This window comes from Mustela nivalis (genome assembly GCF_964662115.1).
Source record: "Mustela nivalis genome assembly, chromosome: 12".
NCBI classification, from domain to species: domain Eukaryota; kingdom Metazoa; phylum Chordata; class Mammalia; order Carnivora; family Mustelidae; genus Mustela; species Mustela nivalis.
Genome location: NC_139031.1, coordinates 39,190,078 through 39,205,764, shown reverse-complemented (window position 1 = coordinate 39,205,764; position 15,687 = coordinate 39,190,078). Strand labels below are relative to the sequence as shown.

Genomic DNA, 15,687 nt, shown 5'->3' with positions numbered 1-15,687 from the left:
TGAGCACATGCAAAGTGTTTTTGTGCTATTACGCTAAGTGTTCGTCAGTCATTGTAGATAAATCATAGTCCCTAATTTCATAGACTTCATTTCCTGTTACACTGTAAACAACATGTGGATTTTGACTTAAACATATGACTTTATTATGGTAGATAAATCAAGGTTTTTATTTACAAGTTGGGAATGATAACAAATGAGAGAGCGTGTGTGAATGGGAAGACTTGTGTACCATGGCAAAGGAACTCAAAAATAAAGAGATATCATCTAGCAGAGTACTGATCAGTATATTAATAAACTCATCCTGTAAGGGGTGCCTGGATGGCTCAGGAGGTTAAGCATCTGACTCCTGATTTTGGCTCAGGTCATGATCTCAGGGTAGTGGGATCGAACGCCATGTCGGGTTCCATGCCCAGCAGGGAGTCTGCTGGACATTCTCTCTCTCTCTCTTTCCCCCCACCTGCTGGCATGCACACACACTTTCTCTCAAACAAACAAACAAACAAACACCTTTAAATAAATAAATAAATTCGTCCTCTAAGAAAAAATGCACTGTAGAGGTACAGTAACCAAAATGAGGACCGAGACCCAAGTGTTGAGTAAACAGGAAAATATGGGATGATTTTTTTTCTTTTGATGAAAACGAAACTTCAGTGGCAGCTAAAGTAAAGGCTCGCTATAACTGTCTCGTAAGTTTCTCTGGCAAGAGCTGGCCATTCTCAGGAGGACTGTGAACTTCTCACTTGAGAAGTAAGGGTTAAGGAACCCAGGAAACCATCAGGGATGATGAGCTCCAGGCGAGAGCTCAATCGGGCATGATGGCTACCTGGAACAAAAGAAGTCAAATCCACCCTTCACTACAAAAAGCAAGCACAGAGTCCTCAATGGGAGACAAAGCAAAATAGTCAAGAGGCAAGCATATTTAGGAATGGAAGGTAAGCAAAGATATTAAGGTTAAGGTCAAGAGAAAAATGTCTAAAGCTATTTCTGTAAAAGGATCAGGATGCTTAAAGCTTATAATTAGGTGTTGGCTTGACTTAACCCGGAATAAAGCTTTTTCCCTGGTGATTCAGTTACTAGCTTGATGTGTGTGTAAATTACTCGTGAATAAATACAAGAAATTGTTCCCCTGTGTGTGAACTTCCTAAGTTATAATATCATTAGATTTCTTCTCCCTAGGAGTGTGGTCTCCCAAAGTGCCGGGGCTCCTGCTCCGCTTCTGGAAAAACAATTAATTGCTTTAAGAATAGAAAACTTGAGTCCTGAGAATTACGCAGGCCTTGAATCTAGTCCTTTGCTGGGAGGAAGTATAGATCTGAGGTGCCTTCATGTTCCTCCATACAATTCGTTTGTCAACCCTGTGTACTCTGGAGAAGCCAAGTGAGTGCCATCACTTATTCTGGCAACACTTTAGGGTGGAGCCCGAGTTTATACATCAGGACATCATCATCATCACCGTCATCCTTGTTGTCAAAGTCATCTCCATCCCTTGTAATGATATTTCTTTACAGGTGACAATTGTTTTAAATTTTTTAATATAGATTTTTAATACATTTTTAAAATAAATTTTAAAAAATTCTTCCATAGAGGCACAAGCATTATCTCACTGTCTTAACTGGTAAAATGAGGCTCAGTGAGCCTATGTGGTCTAAGGACATCTAGTTTACTAGGTAAAAGAGAGGAACTTGAATGCAGCTGGATTTCCACATCTTTGCATTCTACTGTGAATGCAGAGTCCACATGTTAATTCATGTGGCTGGAAAGTTAAGTTGTGACAGGGATATTTGCCCAGGTGACCCAAATGAAGGTGAGCAATATCCATTGACATAGATACCTGGTTTTTATCTAGGCATTTGGCAAGGTCGCTGTCGGCAATACCAGCATTCTGCAAACACAGGCTGTATGGCATTTGGAGAACATTGCTGAAGGACACTCATGAACAGACTGGTGCTCAAATGAAAACTTTTGGAAGGGTAGAGACCTTGAACTTCCGTTCTGTTGGACAACTTGAATAAAAGGTACAGTGGTCATTTTTAGGATCTAAAAAGTTCTGAAAAACCCTGGAGCAAAATAAAATTTAGTAAAGATCAATGCACAGGTCTTCTCTTGGTTCCAAAAGCACAGATGGGAGGAGATATGGAGGCAAATCTTTTTTAAAAAAGCACCACATAAAGAGATATCATTTCATAGGTCTGAGTACAACGAAGGCATATGCTGCAGTTTCTGGATGAACCCCTAAAAAGAAAGAATTTAATAAACTGAAGGATATTGAAAGCAGAGAGGCCAGCAGGGTGGAGGGACTCAGAGCCACACCACACAAGAACATTCTTTTAACAGATCACAGCCCCAGGCTTGGAGAAGAGAAGACTCCAGCTGGACAAGGCAAATGTCACCAGGTACTAGGAGAACTACTATGTAGGAAAGGGATGAAACGTTTTCTCTGTGGCTATAAGGGGTGGGGGGTGGAATTCAAGATGTGGGTAGATAGTAGGGTAAGACATTTCAGCTTGCAAGCAGTGAATCATTTTAAATGTCAGTACTGTTACAAGAGGAGCAGGCAGACTGGGTGATTACTTGGAAGGGTGTTTCCAGTAACAGTGGGGATCTTCAAACACTGTGATTCTGAGCTTCACAGATCCTTCTCCTGCTCTTTAAATATTTGACATGATGTCATCCCCAGCCTCATTTTTACACAGGGTCCCAGTATCGGAAATCATTCCTTTTATGTGCTTAAGATGATTCTGAGTGCCTGCTGCAGAGTTCAAGTAGAGTTTTCTTTGCATATTGATACAATAGGTAAGAGCAGGAGGCTCACAAATGCCACACGCAAGTTTGTTCCAAACGAGCTCCCAAAACGGATATGAGGCTAATTGTTTTGGCACTTATTTCATTGGGGATGAAGCCCTGGCCAAGCGTATTTCAAAGTAAGGAAGAGGATGTGTTAGCATCAAACCTAGGAAAAGGAGCAGTAGCAGGCAAGTAATTTGGAAAAGAGAACACTCCATTTAAAGCCTCCAGGGAGAAAGGAGAATGTTGGCTGAAGTCTTACTTGGAAACAATAGAACTGTGAAAATAATTAGTGTTAAACAACGTGTGAAAATAATTAGTGTTAAACAACGTATAGCACTGCAATTCCAGCATGGGTCTTTTTTAAAAACAAACTTTTCTTGTTTTAGTATAAGCTATAGACAGAAAAGTGCAAAAATTATAAGGGTAAAACCAGATGAATTACCACAAAGCTGGCACATTTGAGTAACGGCCGCTCAGATTAAGAGATAGCACAGAAGTCCTTCTTTCAGTCACAGCTCCTCCTTGTGACTTCCTGTATCAGTTTTGTCAGTATTTAAATTTTATATAAAACGTAATCACTTGTTGACTTCTTTGTGTCTGGCTTCTTTATATTAATACAGTGTTGTGCTCGCTTTGGCAGCACATATACTAAACTTGGAATGATATATTAATACAATGTTTGCAAAATTCACCCATGTTTTTGCATGTAGCATTACTTCATTCATTTTCATGGCAAGAGCAATCCTATACATTCCATATTTTTGTTTTTGTAATGTGTTTATTTTTGATTGACCTCTGGGATGGTCCCCATTTGGACTGTTCTACATACTTCTGTTATGGACATTCCTGTGACTACCCGGTACGCATTTTCTGTTGAGTATGTACCTAGGAATGCAACTGCTGGTTCATGAGATGTTTTGTATTTTCAGCTGTAAAAATACAGCTCTAGTGTACTGCTTTTACACTCCCTCTAGCAGTGTATGAAGATTCTTTTTTTTTGTAATTTTTATTTTTTATGAAGATTCTATTTACTCCACATCCTCTGCAACACTTGATTCAGAGTCATTAAACGGTATTTAAATTTTAAATTTTAATTGTGAGGTATTAACTTCTATTTAAATTCCAGCTATCTGGTGTGTAGTTAGTGGCATTCCACTGCAGTTTTTATTTGCAGTTCCCAACTCACTAATATATGTTTATTGGGAAATCTTTTGCAAACTGCCTATTTGTGTATTTTGTATATACAACTTCATTGCATTATCTTTTTCTTGCTGATCCATATTTGATATAGTTTATGAACTATAAAAATCTGTTCCCACCCCATGATTTGCACTTTCACTGTCTTGATGATGTCTTTGCTGGGCATAAAAATCTTATTTCAATGTAGTTCAGGTTATCAGTATCTTTTTAGTGATTAGTGGTTTTTGTATTCTAAGAAAAAAAATTTCTTTCTCTATCCCGAGGTCATAAAGATACTCCTCTTCGTTATCTTCAGAAGTCTTATTATCTTACCTTTCACATTTAGATCAACTTTTTAAAAAAGATTTTATTTATTCTTTTTTTTTAAAGATTTTATTTATTTATTTGACAGACAAGTAAGCAGAGAGGCAGGCAGAGAGAGGAGGAGGCAGGCTCCCCACTGAGCAGAGAGCCTGATGCAAGGCTCAATCCCATGGCCCTGCCATGGCACCTGCCAGCCAGGTGCCCCTAGATCAACTGTCTATCTGGAACTGATTTTTATGTATAGTGTGAGGTAAGGAGTCAAGACTTTTTCTTTCATTTGAATGTCCAATTGACCCAGACTCATTTATTGAAAAGATCATTATTTCCTCTGTTCTGTATTGCCACCTTTTTCTTTCTTTCTTTTTTTTTTTTGTAAATTAAGTGTCCATATATGTGTGTATTAGTTTGTGGACTCAATCCTATTCATTGGTCTATTTATATATTATTGTGCTAATACCATATTGTCCGAATTATTTTCTTTTATAAGTTATCTTTTAAAAAACACAGGTTATTTTATTGTTATGTTAGTTACCATATGGTACATCATTAGTTTTTGATGTAGTGTTCCATTGTTTGCATATAACACCTAGTGCTCCATGCAATACATGCCCTCCTTAATATCCATCATAGGGCTAACCTATCCCGCCCACCCCCTCCCCTTTAAAACCCTCACTTTGTTTCTGAGAGCCTACAGTCTCTCATGGTTCATCTCCCACTCTGATTCTCCCCCTTTGTTCTTCCCTTCCTTCTCCTAAATGTTCTTCATGCTACCCCTATGTTCCACAAGTAAGTGAACCATATGAAAAATGACTTTCTCTGCTTGACTTAGCATAATTTCCTCCAGTCCCATCCACGTTGATGCAAAAGCTGGGTACTCATCCTTTCTGACGGCTGAATAATACTCCATTGTATATATGGACCACATCTTCTTTATCCATTCATCTATTAAAGGGCTTTTCTGTTCTTTCCACGGTTTGGCTATTGCGGACATTGTTGTTGTAACACTGCAGTGGATATGGCCCTTATTTTCACTACATCTCTATTTTTGGGGTAAATACCAGTAGTGTAATTGCTTGGTCATAGGCTAGCTCTATTTTTAATTTTTTGAGGAACCTCCACACTGTTTTCCCAAGTGACTGCACCAACTTGCACTTCCACCAACAGCGTAAGAGGGTCCCACTTTCTCCACAGCCTCTCCAACATTTGTTGTTTCTTGCCTTGTCAACTCTTGCCATTCTAACTGGTATAAGGTGGTATCTCAATGTGGTTTTGATTTGAATTTCCCTAATGGTTAATGACGATGAACATTTTTTCATGTGTCTGTTAGCCATTTGTATGTCTTCATTGGAAAAGTGTCTCTGTTCATGTCTTCTGCCCATTTTTCTACTTGTTTTTTGGGTGTTGAGTTTGAGAGGTTCTCTAGAGATCTTGGATATCAGCCCTTTATCTGGTGTCATTTGCAAATATCTTCTCCCATTCTTTGGGTCGCCTCTTTGTTTTGTTGACTGTTTCCTTTGTTGTGCAGAAGCTTTTTATCTTGATGAAGCCCCAAAAGATCATTTTTGGTTTTGTTCCCCTTGCCTTTGGAGTGGTGTCTTAAAAGAAGTTGCTGTGGCCAATGTTGAAGAGGTTACTGCTTATGTTCTTCTCTAGGATTTTGAAGGATTCCTGTCCACATTATTTTAGATTTAAAATACATCTTGATACCTGGTGGGGCGCGTGGGTGGCTCAGTGGGTTAAGCGAATGCCTTCGGCTCAGGTCATGATCCTGGAGTCCCAGGACCAAGTGCCATATCAGGCTCTCTGCTCAGCAGGGAGTCGGCTTCTTCCTCTGACCTCTCCCCTCTCATGCTCTCTCTCTCTCAAATAAATAAATAAAATCTTGTTAAAACTCTTGATACCTGGTATTTTATTTTTTTAATTAATTCTATTTATTTTTCTAAAGATTTTATTTTTAAGTAGTATCTATAACCAATGTGGGTCTTGAACTTGCAACCCTGAAATCAAGAGTTGCATGCTCTTCCAAATGAGCCAGCCAGGCAACCCAATACCAGGTATTTCAAATCTTTCAATTATGTCCCTTTTTTCATTGTTTTTGACATTTTAGATACTTTACATTATCATACAAGCGTCAAATCAGTTTGTCAGTTTCCACAGAAATGCTTGTTTAAGTTTTGATTAGAAGTACATTGAATAGTGGTGCCTTGGTGGCTCAATCGTTGGGCATCTGCCTTCAGCTCAGGTCATGATCCCAGGGTCCTGGGATCAAGCCCTGCATTAGGCTCCCTGCTCAGCAAGAAGCCTGTTCTCCCTCTCCCCTGCTTGTGTTCCCTTTCTCACTCTCTCTCTCTGTCAAATAAATAAACAAAATCTTTAAAAAAAGAAAAAAAGAAGGAGTACATTGAATAGAGATAAAGCAAAAAATATACTCTTCTCTGTAGAGAATAGTTGGTTACCAGAGGAGAGGTGGGTAGGGGGATGGGTGAAATTGGTGAAGGGGTTTAAGAGGACACTTAATTTGATGAGAACTGAGTAATATATGGAGCTATTGAATCACTCAGTTGTACGCCTGAAACTAATATAACACTGTATGTTAACTACACTGGAATTAAAATTTTAAAAAAGAGAGAAGCATTGAATACAGGTAATTTGGGGGAGAAATGACATCCTCACAATACTGAATCTTTTTATCTGAAAGTAATATGTAGTCTTCCATTCACTGAGGTCTTTTTAAATTTATCTCAATATTATACAGTGCCCCACATAAAAGATTTACTGATCTTCCGAAAGATCATTTTAATGTTCTTTGATGCTAATTTAAATGGTATTTTACCTTGAATAGGCAAAGGGATATTGAAAAAGAAAGCCAAAGTTGGTGGCATCACAATTCCGGACTTCAAGCTCTATTACAAAGCTGTCATCATCAAGACAGCATGGTACTGGCACAAAAACAGACACATAGATCAATGGAACAGAATAGAAAGCCCAGAAATAGACCCTCAACTCTATCATCAACTAATCTTTGACAAAGCAGGAAAGAATGTCCAATGGAAAAAAGACAGCCTCTTCAATAAATGGTGTTGGGAAAATTGGACAGCCACATGCAGAAAATGAAATTGGACCATTTCCTTACACCACACACAAAAATAGACTCAAAATGGATGAAGGACCTCAATGTGAGAAAGGAATCCATCAAAATCCTTGAGGAGAACACAGGCAGCAACATCTTCCTAGGAACATCACCAAAGGCAAGGGAAGCAAGGGCAAAAATGAACTATTGGGATTTCATCAAGATCAAAAGCTTTTGCACAGCAAAGGAAACAGTTAACAAAATCAAAAGACAACTGACAGAATGGGAGAGGATATTTGCAAACGACATATCAGATAAAGGACTAGTGTCCAAAATCTATAAAGAACTAAGCAAACTCAACACCCAAAGAACAAATAATCCAATCAAGAAATGGGCAGAGGACATGAACAGACATTTCTGCAAAGAAGACATCCAGATGGCCAACAGACACATGAAAAAGTGCTCCATATCACTCGGCATCAGGGAAATACAAATCAAAACCACAATGAGATATCACCTCACACCAGTCAGAATGGCTAAAATCAACAAGTCAGGAAATGACAGATGCTGGCGAAGATGCGGAGAAAGGGGAACCCTCCTACACTGGGTTGGTGGGAATGCAAGCTGGTGCAGTCACTCTGGAAAACAGCATGGAGTTTCCTCAAAATGTTGAAAATAGAACTGCCCTATGACCCAGCAATTGCACTACTGGGTATTTACCCTAAAGATACAAACGTAGTGATCCAAAGGGGCACGTGCACCTGAATGTTTATAGCAGCAATGTCCACAATAACCAAACTATGGAAAGAACCTAGATGTCCATCAACAGATGAATGGATCAAGAAGAGGTGGTATATATACACAATGGAATATTATGCAGCCATCAAAAGAAATGAAATCTTGCCATTTGTGACAACATGGATGGAACTAGAGCATATCATGCTTAGCGAAGTAAGTCAAGCGGAGAAAGACAACTATCATATGATCTCCCTGATATGAGGAAGTGGTGATGCAACGTGGGGGCTTAAGTGGGTAGGAGAAGAATAAATGAAACAAGATGGGATTGGGAGGGAGACAAACCATAAGTGACTCTTAATCTCACAAAACAAACTGAGGGTTGCTGTGGGGAGGGGGGTTGGGAGAAGGGGGGTGGGGTTATGGACATTGCGGGGGGGTGTGCTTTGGTGAGTGCTGTGGGGTGTGTGGACCTGGCAATTCACGGACCTGTACCCCTGGGGATAAAAATATATGTTTATAAAAAATAAAAAAATTTAAAAAAATTATATTCTCTGCTTGTGTGTTGCAAGTGTGATATGCAAGTGATTTTTGCAAATTAACAGGTAACAATTTGGTTTGCTAAATTAATAAATTTATTCTATCAGTGTGCCTGTACTCTTTGGAATTTTCATGTATAAAATCATGTCACTTGCAAATAGAGACAGTTTTCTTCCTTCCTTCCTAATACTTAAACCTTTTTGAGAATTTTATTTTTATAAGTAGTCTCTACACCCAATGTGGGATTTGAACTTACAGCAAGACCGAGAGTCACATGCTCTATCTACCCACTGAGCCAGCCAGCCACCCCTCCAGTATTTATATCTCTTATTGATTCTCTTGCCTCATCACACCGGCTTATGATAGATGCTAGATTAGGGTACCATATTGAACTGAAGTAGTGACAGAAGGCATCCTTTACTTAAACCTGATATCAAGAGGACAGCCTTCAACATTTCCAAATGAAACATGATGTTTGGGGTAGAATTTTGTAAATATCCTTCTATTAGTTTGTCGGCTTTCTTTTTTAAACTCATGGACGGGGATGTCTGGGTGACTTAGTTGGTTAAACATCCAACTCTAGATTTCGGCTCAGGTCATGATCTCAGTGTCCTTAGGTGGAGCCCTTCACAGGGCTGGGTATGGAGTCTGCTTTAGATTCTCTCTCCCCGGGCGCCTGGGTGGCTCAGTGGGTTAAGCCTCTGCCTTCAGCTCAGGTCATGGTTTCAGGGTCATGGGATCGAGGCCCTCATCGGGCTCCCTGCTCAGCAGGGAGCTTGCTTCCACCTCTCTCTCTGCCTGCCTCTCTGCCTACTTGTCATCTCTCTCTCTGTCAAGTGTGTGCACCTGCTCAAGTGTGTGCACTTTATCTCTTTAAAAAATATGAATAAATAAATAAAAGCATGGATTGATGTTGAATTTTTTAAAAATATTTTTTTTATTTATTTGATAGAGATCACAAGGAGGCAGAGAAGCAAGCAGAGAGAGAGGGGGAAGCAGGCTCTCCACTGAGCAGAGAGCCTGATGCTGGGCTCGATCCCAGGACCCCGGGATCATGACCTGAGCCGAAGGCAGAGGCTTTAACCCACTGAGTCACCCAGGCGCCCCGATGTTGAATTTTATTGAGGAATTTTTTTTGGTGTCTATTTGAGATGATCGTATGATTGTTCTCCTTTATTCTGTTTATGTTTGTTAATTGCATTCAATTTTCACATGTTACACTATCTTGCTTTCCTGGAATAATTGTCACCTGGCCATAATAGATTATCATTTTTAAAACGATTTTATCTCTTTATTTGAGAGAGAGAGAGAAAGAGAGCATGAGTGGGAGGAGGGGTAGACAGGGAGAGAGAGAATGTCAAGTGGATTCCACGCTGAGCACAGTGTCTGAGGCAGGGCTCCATCTCACCACTCTGAGATCATGACCTGAGCTGAAATCAAGAGTCAGATGGTTAACGGACTGAGCCATCCAGGCAGTTCTATTATCATTTTTTAAATCACTGCATTTTATTTATTAATATTTGTTGTAGAAGTTTTGTGTCTATATAAATGAGAGCTGGCCTCTCTTAGGTCCTCTATTAAGATGTTCTTGCCATTATTTGCTATCAAAGTTAGCAAGTAGTTAGATGACCTCAAAAAATAACTTGGAAAATTTTTCCTTGTTTTCTGAGCTCTAGAATATTATACATAAGGTTGATTTTATTTCTAAATGTTTGGAAGAATTGAGTAATAAAACTGACAGGCATGGGAATTTCTCTCAAAGGGTTTTACAGATTCAGTTTATTTACTAGATATTAATTAAACTATTTGCATTTTGTATTTCTCCTTGTGGTATCTTGGCAATTTTGGTAAATTATGGCCTTTTAAATCGTTTCAACATTTCATTGAAATTACAACCCCCCAAACTGTTATGATATCCTTTTGTTTTCATTTTCGTTTTTAAAATATATTTATATATTTATTTATTTATTTATCAGAGAGAGAGAAAGAGTGAAGAGCACAAGCAGGGAGAGCAGCAGGCAGAGGGAGAAGCAGGCTCACCGCTGAACTGGGAGCCTGATGTGGGACTCAATCCCAGAACCCTGGGATCATGACCTGAGCCAAAGGCAGCTGTTTGACCAACTGAGCGGAGCTTGCACTTGACCCTGCATAGAGCCTCAGTCACATGCTCCTTGTTTTGCACCTTGGTACAGATGGACATGATGACTTGGCCAATGTGGATCCTGGTCACTGTGCCCTGGGGCTTTCCAAAGGCCTCCACACACCTTTTTAGAGCCTGTGAGCTCCAGCGCAGGACAACATCTTGTGGGTAACGATGCTGTGGAAAGGGTGTAACTGCAACTCTGATGGGAAACCATCTTTGCCACAGCTTTTCACCAGGGACATTCGGCACAAATACATGCAGCCTCCAGGGCTTCGGAGAGCGGATCACATTCATCCAACACCATAGCGCCGGACAGTGAGAACTCATCGACTTTTACCTTCTTCTGACCCAGGTCAAAATGCAGATCTTGATGTCAGGGACATTTCTGAAGAAGCGAGGCTTCTAGAAGAACTACGTGTTCTTACAGTACCAGTAACACCCAGCGAGGTGTTAACCCATGGTGAAACCAGGATCTTCAGTGGTGCAGTGAAAAAGAGGTTACTTTCAGCTTTTTACTCCTAAAAAAAGCATTCAAGTATGGCTTTAGCTGTGCTCTGAAAGTTTTGATTAAGTTGAATTGTCATTATAATTCAAAGAAAAATATTTCCTGATTTCCATTTGTATTCATTTTTTAATGTTTGAATTATTATTATTATTATTATTATTATTTTAAGATTGTATTTACTTATTTGAGAGCAAGACAGCACAAGCCAGGAGTGGGGGAGGAGGGGGAGGGAGAAGCAGACTCTCCCCACTTGGGGCTTGATCCCAGAATCTTGAGATCATGATCTGAGCTGAAGTCAGACGCTTAACCGCCTGAGCCACCCAGGCATCCCTAGTGTTTGAATTATTTAGAAGTATATTAAGTGTTTTTCAAAATATAAAGTTTTTTTATTATTACCTTGTTTCATTATTGATTTCTAGCCTAGCTGTACTGTTGGCAGAAAATATACATTGTATAATTTTACCTTTTTAATATTTTTTAAGATTTCTTTTAGAGTCATCATTTGGTTAATTGACTTAGCATTTGATGTGCATTTTGCATTTTCTGAGTATAAAGTACGTAAATCAGGTAAACTTTATTGATTCCATTGTTCAAATCTACTATATCCATGTTGAATTTTTGTCTGCCTCGTATATTAGATACTAAGAGACATCTGTTAAAATTTCACAATGATAATGGATTTGTCCATTTTCCTTTTAGTTGCATCATTATTTTGCTTTATATAGTTGGAAACATTATTAAGTGCAACAAATTTACAACTCTAATGTTTTGGAAAGATTAACTCTTTTATCATAATAAAATGTCCTTTGTTCATTGCCAACAAAGTGTCTTGCCTTACAGTCTAATTTATCTGGTAAGTATATAAAATACAGCTATACTGGCCTCAAATTCTTTTTTCATTCATTTATTTCAGGGTTTTTGTGTTGTTGTATTTTAGGTGTGTCTCTTAATCAACATTGAGTCACATGTATTTTTTTTCATCTAGTATAAAAAACTTTGTTTTTGACTGCTCATCCATTCATATATTATTATATTGGGGGGATTCTATAATTCTTTTATTTCCTCTTTAAATATTGCTTCTCGAAATAAGTCAATCAGTGAAACACAATTATCTTATGACCTCACTCATATGTGGAATTTAAGAAACAAAACAGAAGATCATAGAGGATGAGAGGGAAAAATAAAACAAGGTGAAATCAGAGATGGAGACAAACCATAAGAGACTCTTAATCGTGGGAAACAAACTGAAGGTTGCTGGAGGGGAGTGGGGTGGAAGAATGAGGTAATTGGGTGACAGACATTAAGGAGGGCACGTGATGTAACACCAATGGGTGTTACATAAGACTGATGAATCAATGACCTCTAACTCTGAAAGCAATAATACATTAGATGTTAATTAACTGAATTTAGATTAAAAAAAAAAAAAAAGAACAAACTATGGTTACCAGAGGGAAAGTGGGTGAAGGGATAGGTAAAACAGGTGATAGGGATTGAAGAGTATACTTACAACGATGAACACTGAGTAATGTATAGAAAAATAACTAAGTAAGTAAGTAAATAAGTAAATATTGCTTCTGCCTCGTTCTTTCTCTTCTCTCTTTCTAGGACATCAATTATGAACATGTTAGAACTTTTCCCTGTGTCTTCCTTGTGATTTCATGGAACTTTTTTCCTTTTTTCTCTCCTCTATTCTTCAATCTAATATTTTCTTCTGACTTATTCTAGTTCCATCTTCTGTGTCTCATTGTCTATTAGCCCCTATCGATAATTTAATTTCATTATTTTATTTTTCTGTTTCAGAACTTCCATTTGAATTTTAAAATATAGATTCCAGAATAAAATATAAAATTCTCTATATTTCACCTTATTTCTTCAAACTATTAATCATGGTTACTTTAAAGTCCCTCAATTTGGATCTTCTTATGCATTTGTTGCTATTCTATATTTATTTTCATGATCTTGGTTATTAGGTCTTATCTTTTTTTTTTTTTTTTTAAGATTTTATGTGTTTATTTGTCAGAAAGAGTGAGAGAACAAGCACAAGCAGGGAGAGCGGCAGGCAGAGGGAGAAGTAGGCTCCCTGCTGAACAGGGAGCATGATGAAGGACTCGATCCCAGGACCCTGGGGTCATGACCTGAGCTGAAGGCACACATGTAACAGACTGAGCCACCCAAATGCCCCTAGGTCTTATCTTCTGACATGCTTATAAATAGTAACTGAAACTTGAGGAACTCCCTTCCATTTGTTAGGTGGGATACTGCCTGATTGGTGGGTTCTCTTAATAAATCCAATTGTACCTTCAAATTAAAAATATATATATTTACTGGAACTTGAACATTATGTATAAAAATTTTCAGGGCCAATTTACTGCTCTAGATAGTGTTATCATTCTCCACAGATTACTTTTGTTTGGGGTACGAGGGAGACTGTTATGATGATGGTGACTCCTAACCTATCCAATGATTATCTTTTTACCCAAGTAATTCAGTTGCTTAGAAACTGGGCTTTAACCTTGTCATGGCACAGCATTTCTAGTTCATGTCTTCTCCAAAGGTGTGGTCCTACAAATGTTCCTGTCAAAAGCCTAACTATAAGGGCACCACTCTCTCGGTGGTCCCTGAACTTTAATTTTGTCCAGAAATCAGTTCACTGCGGCACCTGGGTGGCTCAGTCAGTTAAGCATCTGCCTTTGGCTCAGGTTATGACCTCATGATCCTGGGATCAAGCCCCAAGTTGGGCTCCCCGCTCAGCAGGAAGTCTGCTTCTCCCTTTCCCCCAGACTCTCTCTCTCTCTCACTGTCTCTCAAGCAAATAGATAAAATCTTAAAAAAAAAAAAAAAAAAGAATCAGTACCATTTGTACTTCCCTTCCCCTGGGGATTTTATTTTCTTTCAGGTTTTCACAGCCTAGCCAGCTTTCTATAGCCTTCAAACCAACAGATTTTATATTCTATCCAATTTTCTTCGCTGTTCTCAGGCAGGTTTGTCTGGAAGTCTTCTCTACCATTACTAAAAACTAAAATTCTTCCAGCATGAGTTATTTTGAAACATGTAACATTTTTACTCCTATAACACAAAGAATGCACACCTGCTGAAACTGAAGACTTTCCAGACAAAGAAGCCTTCCCTTGAAACTAAGAAACAAAAGTCGGGTGCACTAATAACATCATGCTCAAAATGAGAAATGTGAACACTAGGAAACAGGAATTGCAAAATGTTTGCCTAGAATATTCTTCAGCATCAGAGACCAGAAATCATCACAAATTACCAAAATTATCATTCTAACTAGGGCCTTTAAAGTAGAGAGAACCCAGGGACGATGTGTTTGATATCTGCATATATTTTTTTTTAATGCAGAAATGTCAAATTAGAGCTAAAAACTGGAGTACACTTAAAATGTTGATATTTAAAATTAGCATTTTAAACCCACAGATTTTTATACATTGCCATATGATTTACAAAATAATTATAATACTTATAGAATACTATAGTGTTATATAATATGACAGATAAATTACAGAAGTTTGAGGAACTTTTTTCTTTTGTTCTTTTTAAGATTTATTTACATGTTTTAAAGAGAGTGAGCAAGTGGGGGGAGGGGCCCAGGGAGAGAGAATCTCAAGCCAACTCCTTGCTGAACCCAGAGCCTGGCACAGGGCTTGATCTTATGACCCTGAGACCCGGACCTGAGCCAAAATCAAGAGTCAACTGAGGGTCACCCAGGGGCCCCAGGGAACTTATTTTTCTTTCAATACTTCCCATTTATCTCTGTAACTGTGTGCATAATTTCTTCTGGAGCTAATGTTAAGAAGTCTAAAAAGTGAGGCTGCAGGTAGCCATACTAATCTCACAGTCAATATTATATATCAATGACAGAGCTAATCACCAAAATTTATCATCAGAATAGTAGTTCTAGGTCCCCAAGGAGCTACAGAACAACTCCATAAATGTTCTAAAGGAAATATTATATATGTATAATCTTTCATCCCAAACACAACACACAGTTTATCTCTCCTTTTCTGTTGTTGTTTTTATTTATCTGACAGAGAGAGACACAGAGAGGGAACACAAGCAGGGGAGTGGGAGAGGGAAAAGCAGGCTTCCCGCCCAGTAGGGAGCCTGATGTGGGGCTCGATCCCAGAACCCTGGCTGGGATCATGACCTGAACCAAAGGCAGACGCTTAACGACTGAGCCACCCAGGTGCCCCTCTCCTTTTTGTTTTTGGTAATATCACTTTTTCCCCTATTATCTACAAAATTCAGTTTGAATGAATATTTAAAAAAATGGATTCTTACAGTAGTCATAAAACCTTTGTATTTCTTAACCATTGGCTTTGCTGTCATTTTGCAACCTAGACTTTTTATTTTGAGAGGTTGGCTTTTCAGTGCTAGTGTGTTTGACAT

The 15,687-nt window shown here is 38.6% G+C and overlaps 1 protein-coding gene across 6 annotated transcripts in view; it reads left to right on the top strand.

Moving 5' to 3' along the window:
• The first annotated feature begins 609 nt into the window (after positions 1 to 609).
• GPR141 (G protein-coupled receptor 141) overlaps positions 610 to 15,687 on the top strand; it is a 53,718-nt gene continuing 38,640 nt past the window's right edge. Inside the window, exons 1-3 of one of the 6 annotated variants that reach the window (XR_014301215.1) lie at positions 610 to 932; positions 2,188 to 2,393; positions 10,612 to 12,107. The gene's annotated coding sequence lies outside the window, so the exon portion shown is untranslated. Of the gene's footprint in view, positions 933 to 1,846; positions 2,394 to 10,611; positions 12,108 to 15,687 lie in introns of those variants that run through there. The other 5 variants (XR_014301216.1, XR_014301217.1, XR_014301214.1 and 2 more) reach the window with 5 other exon arrangements.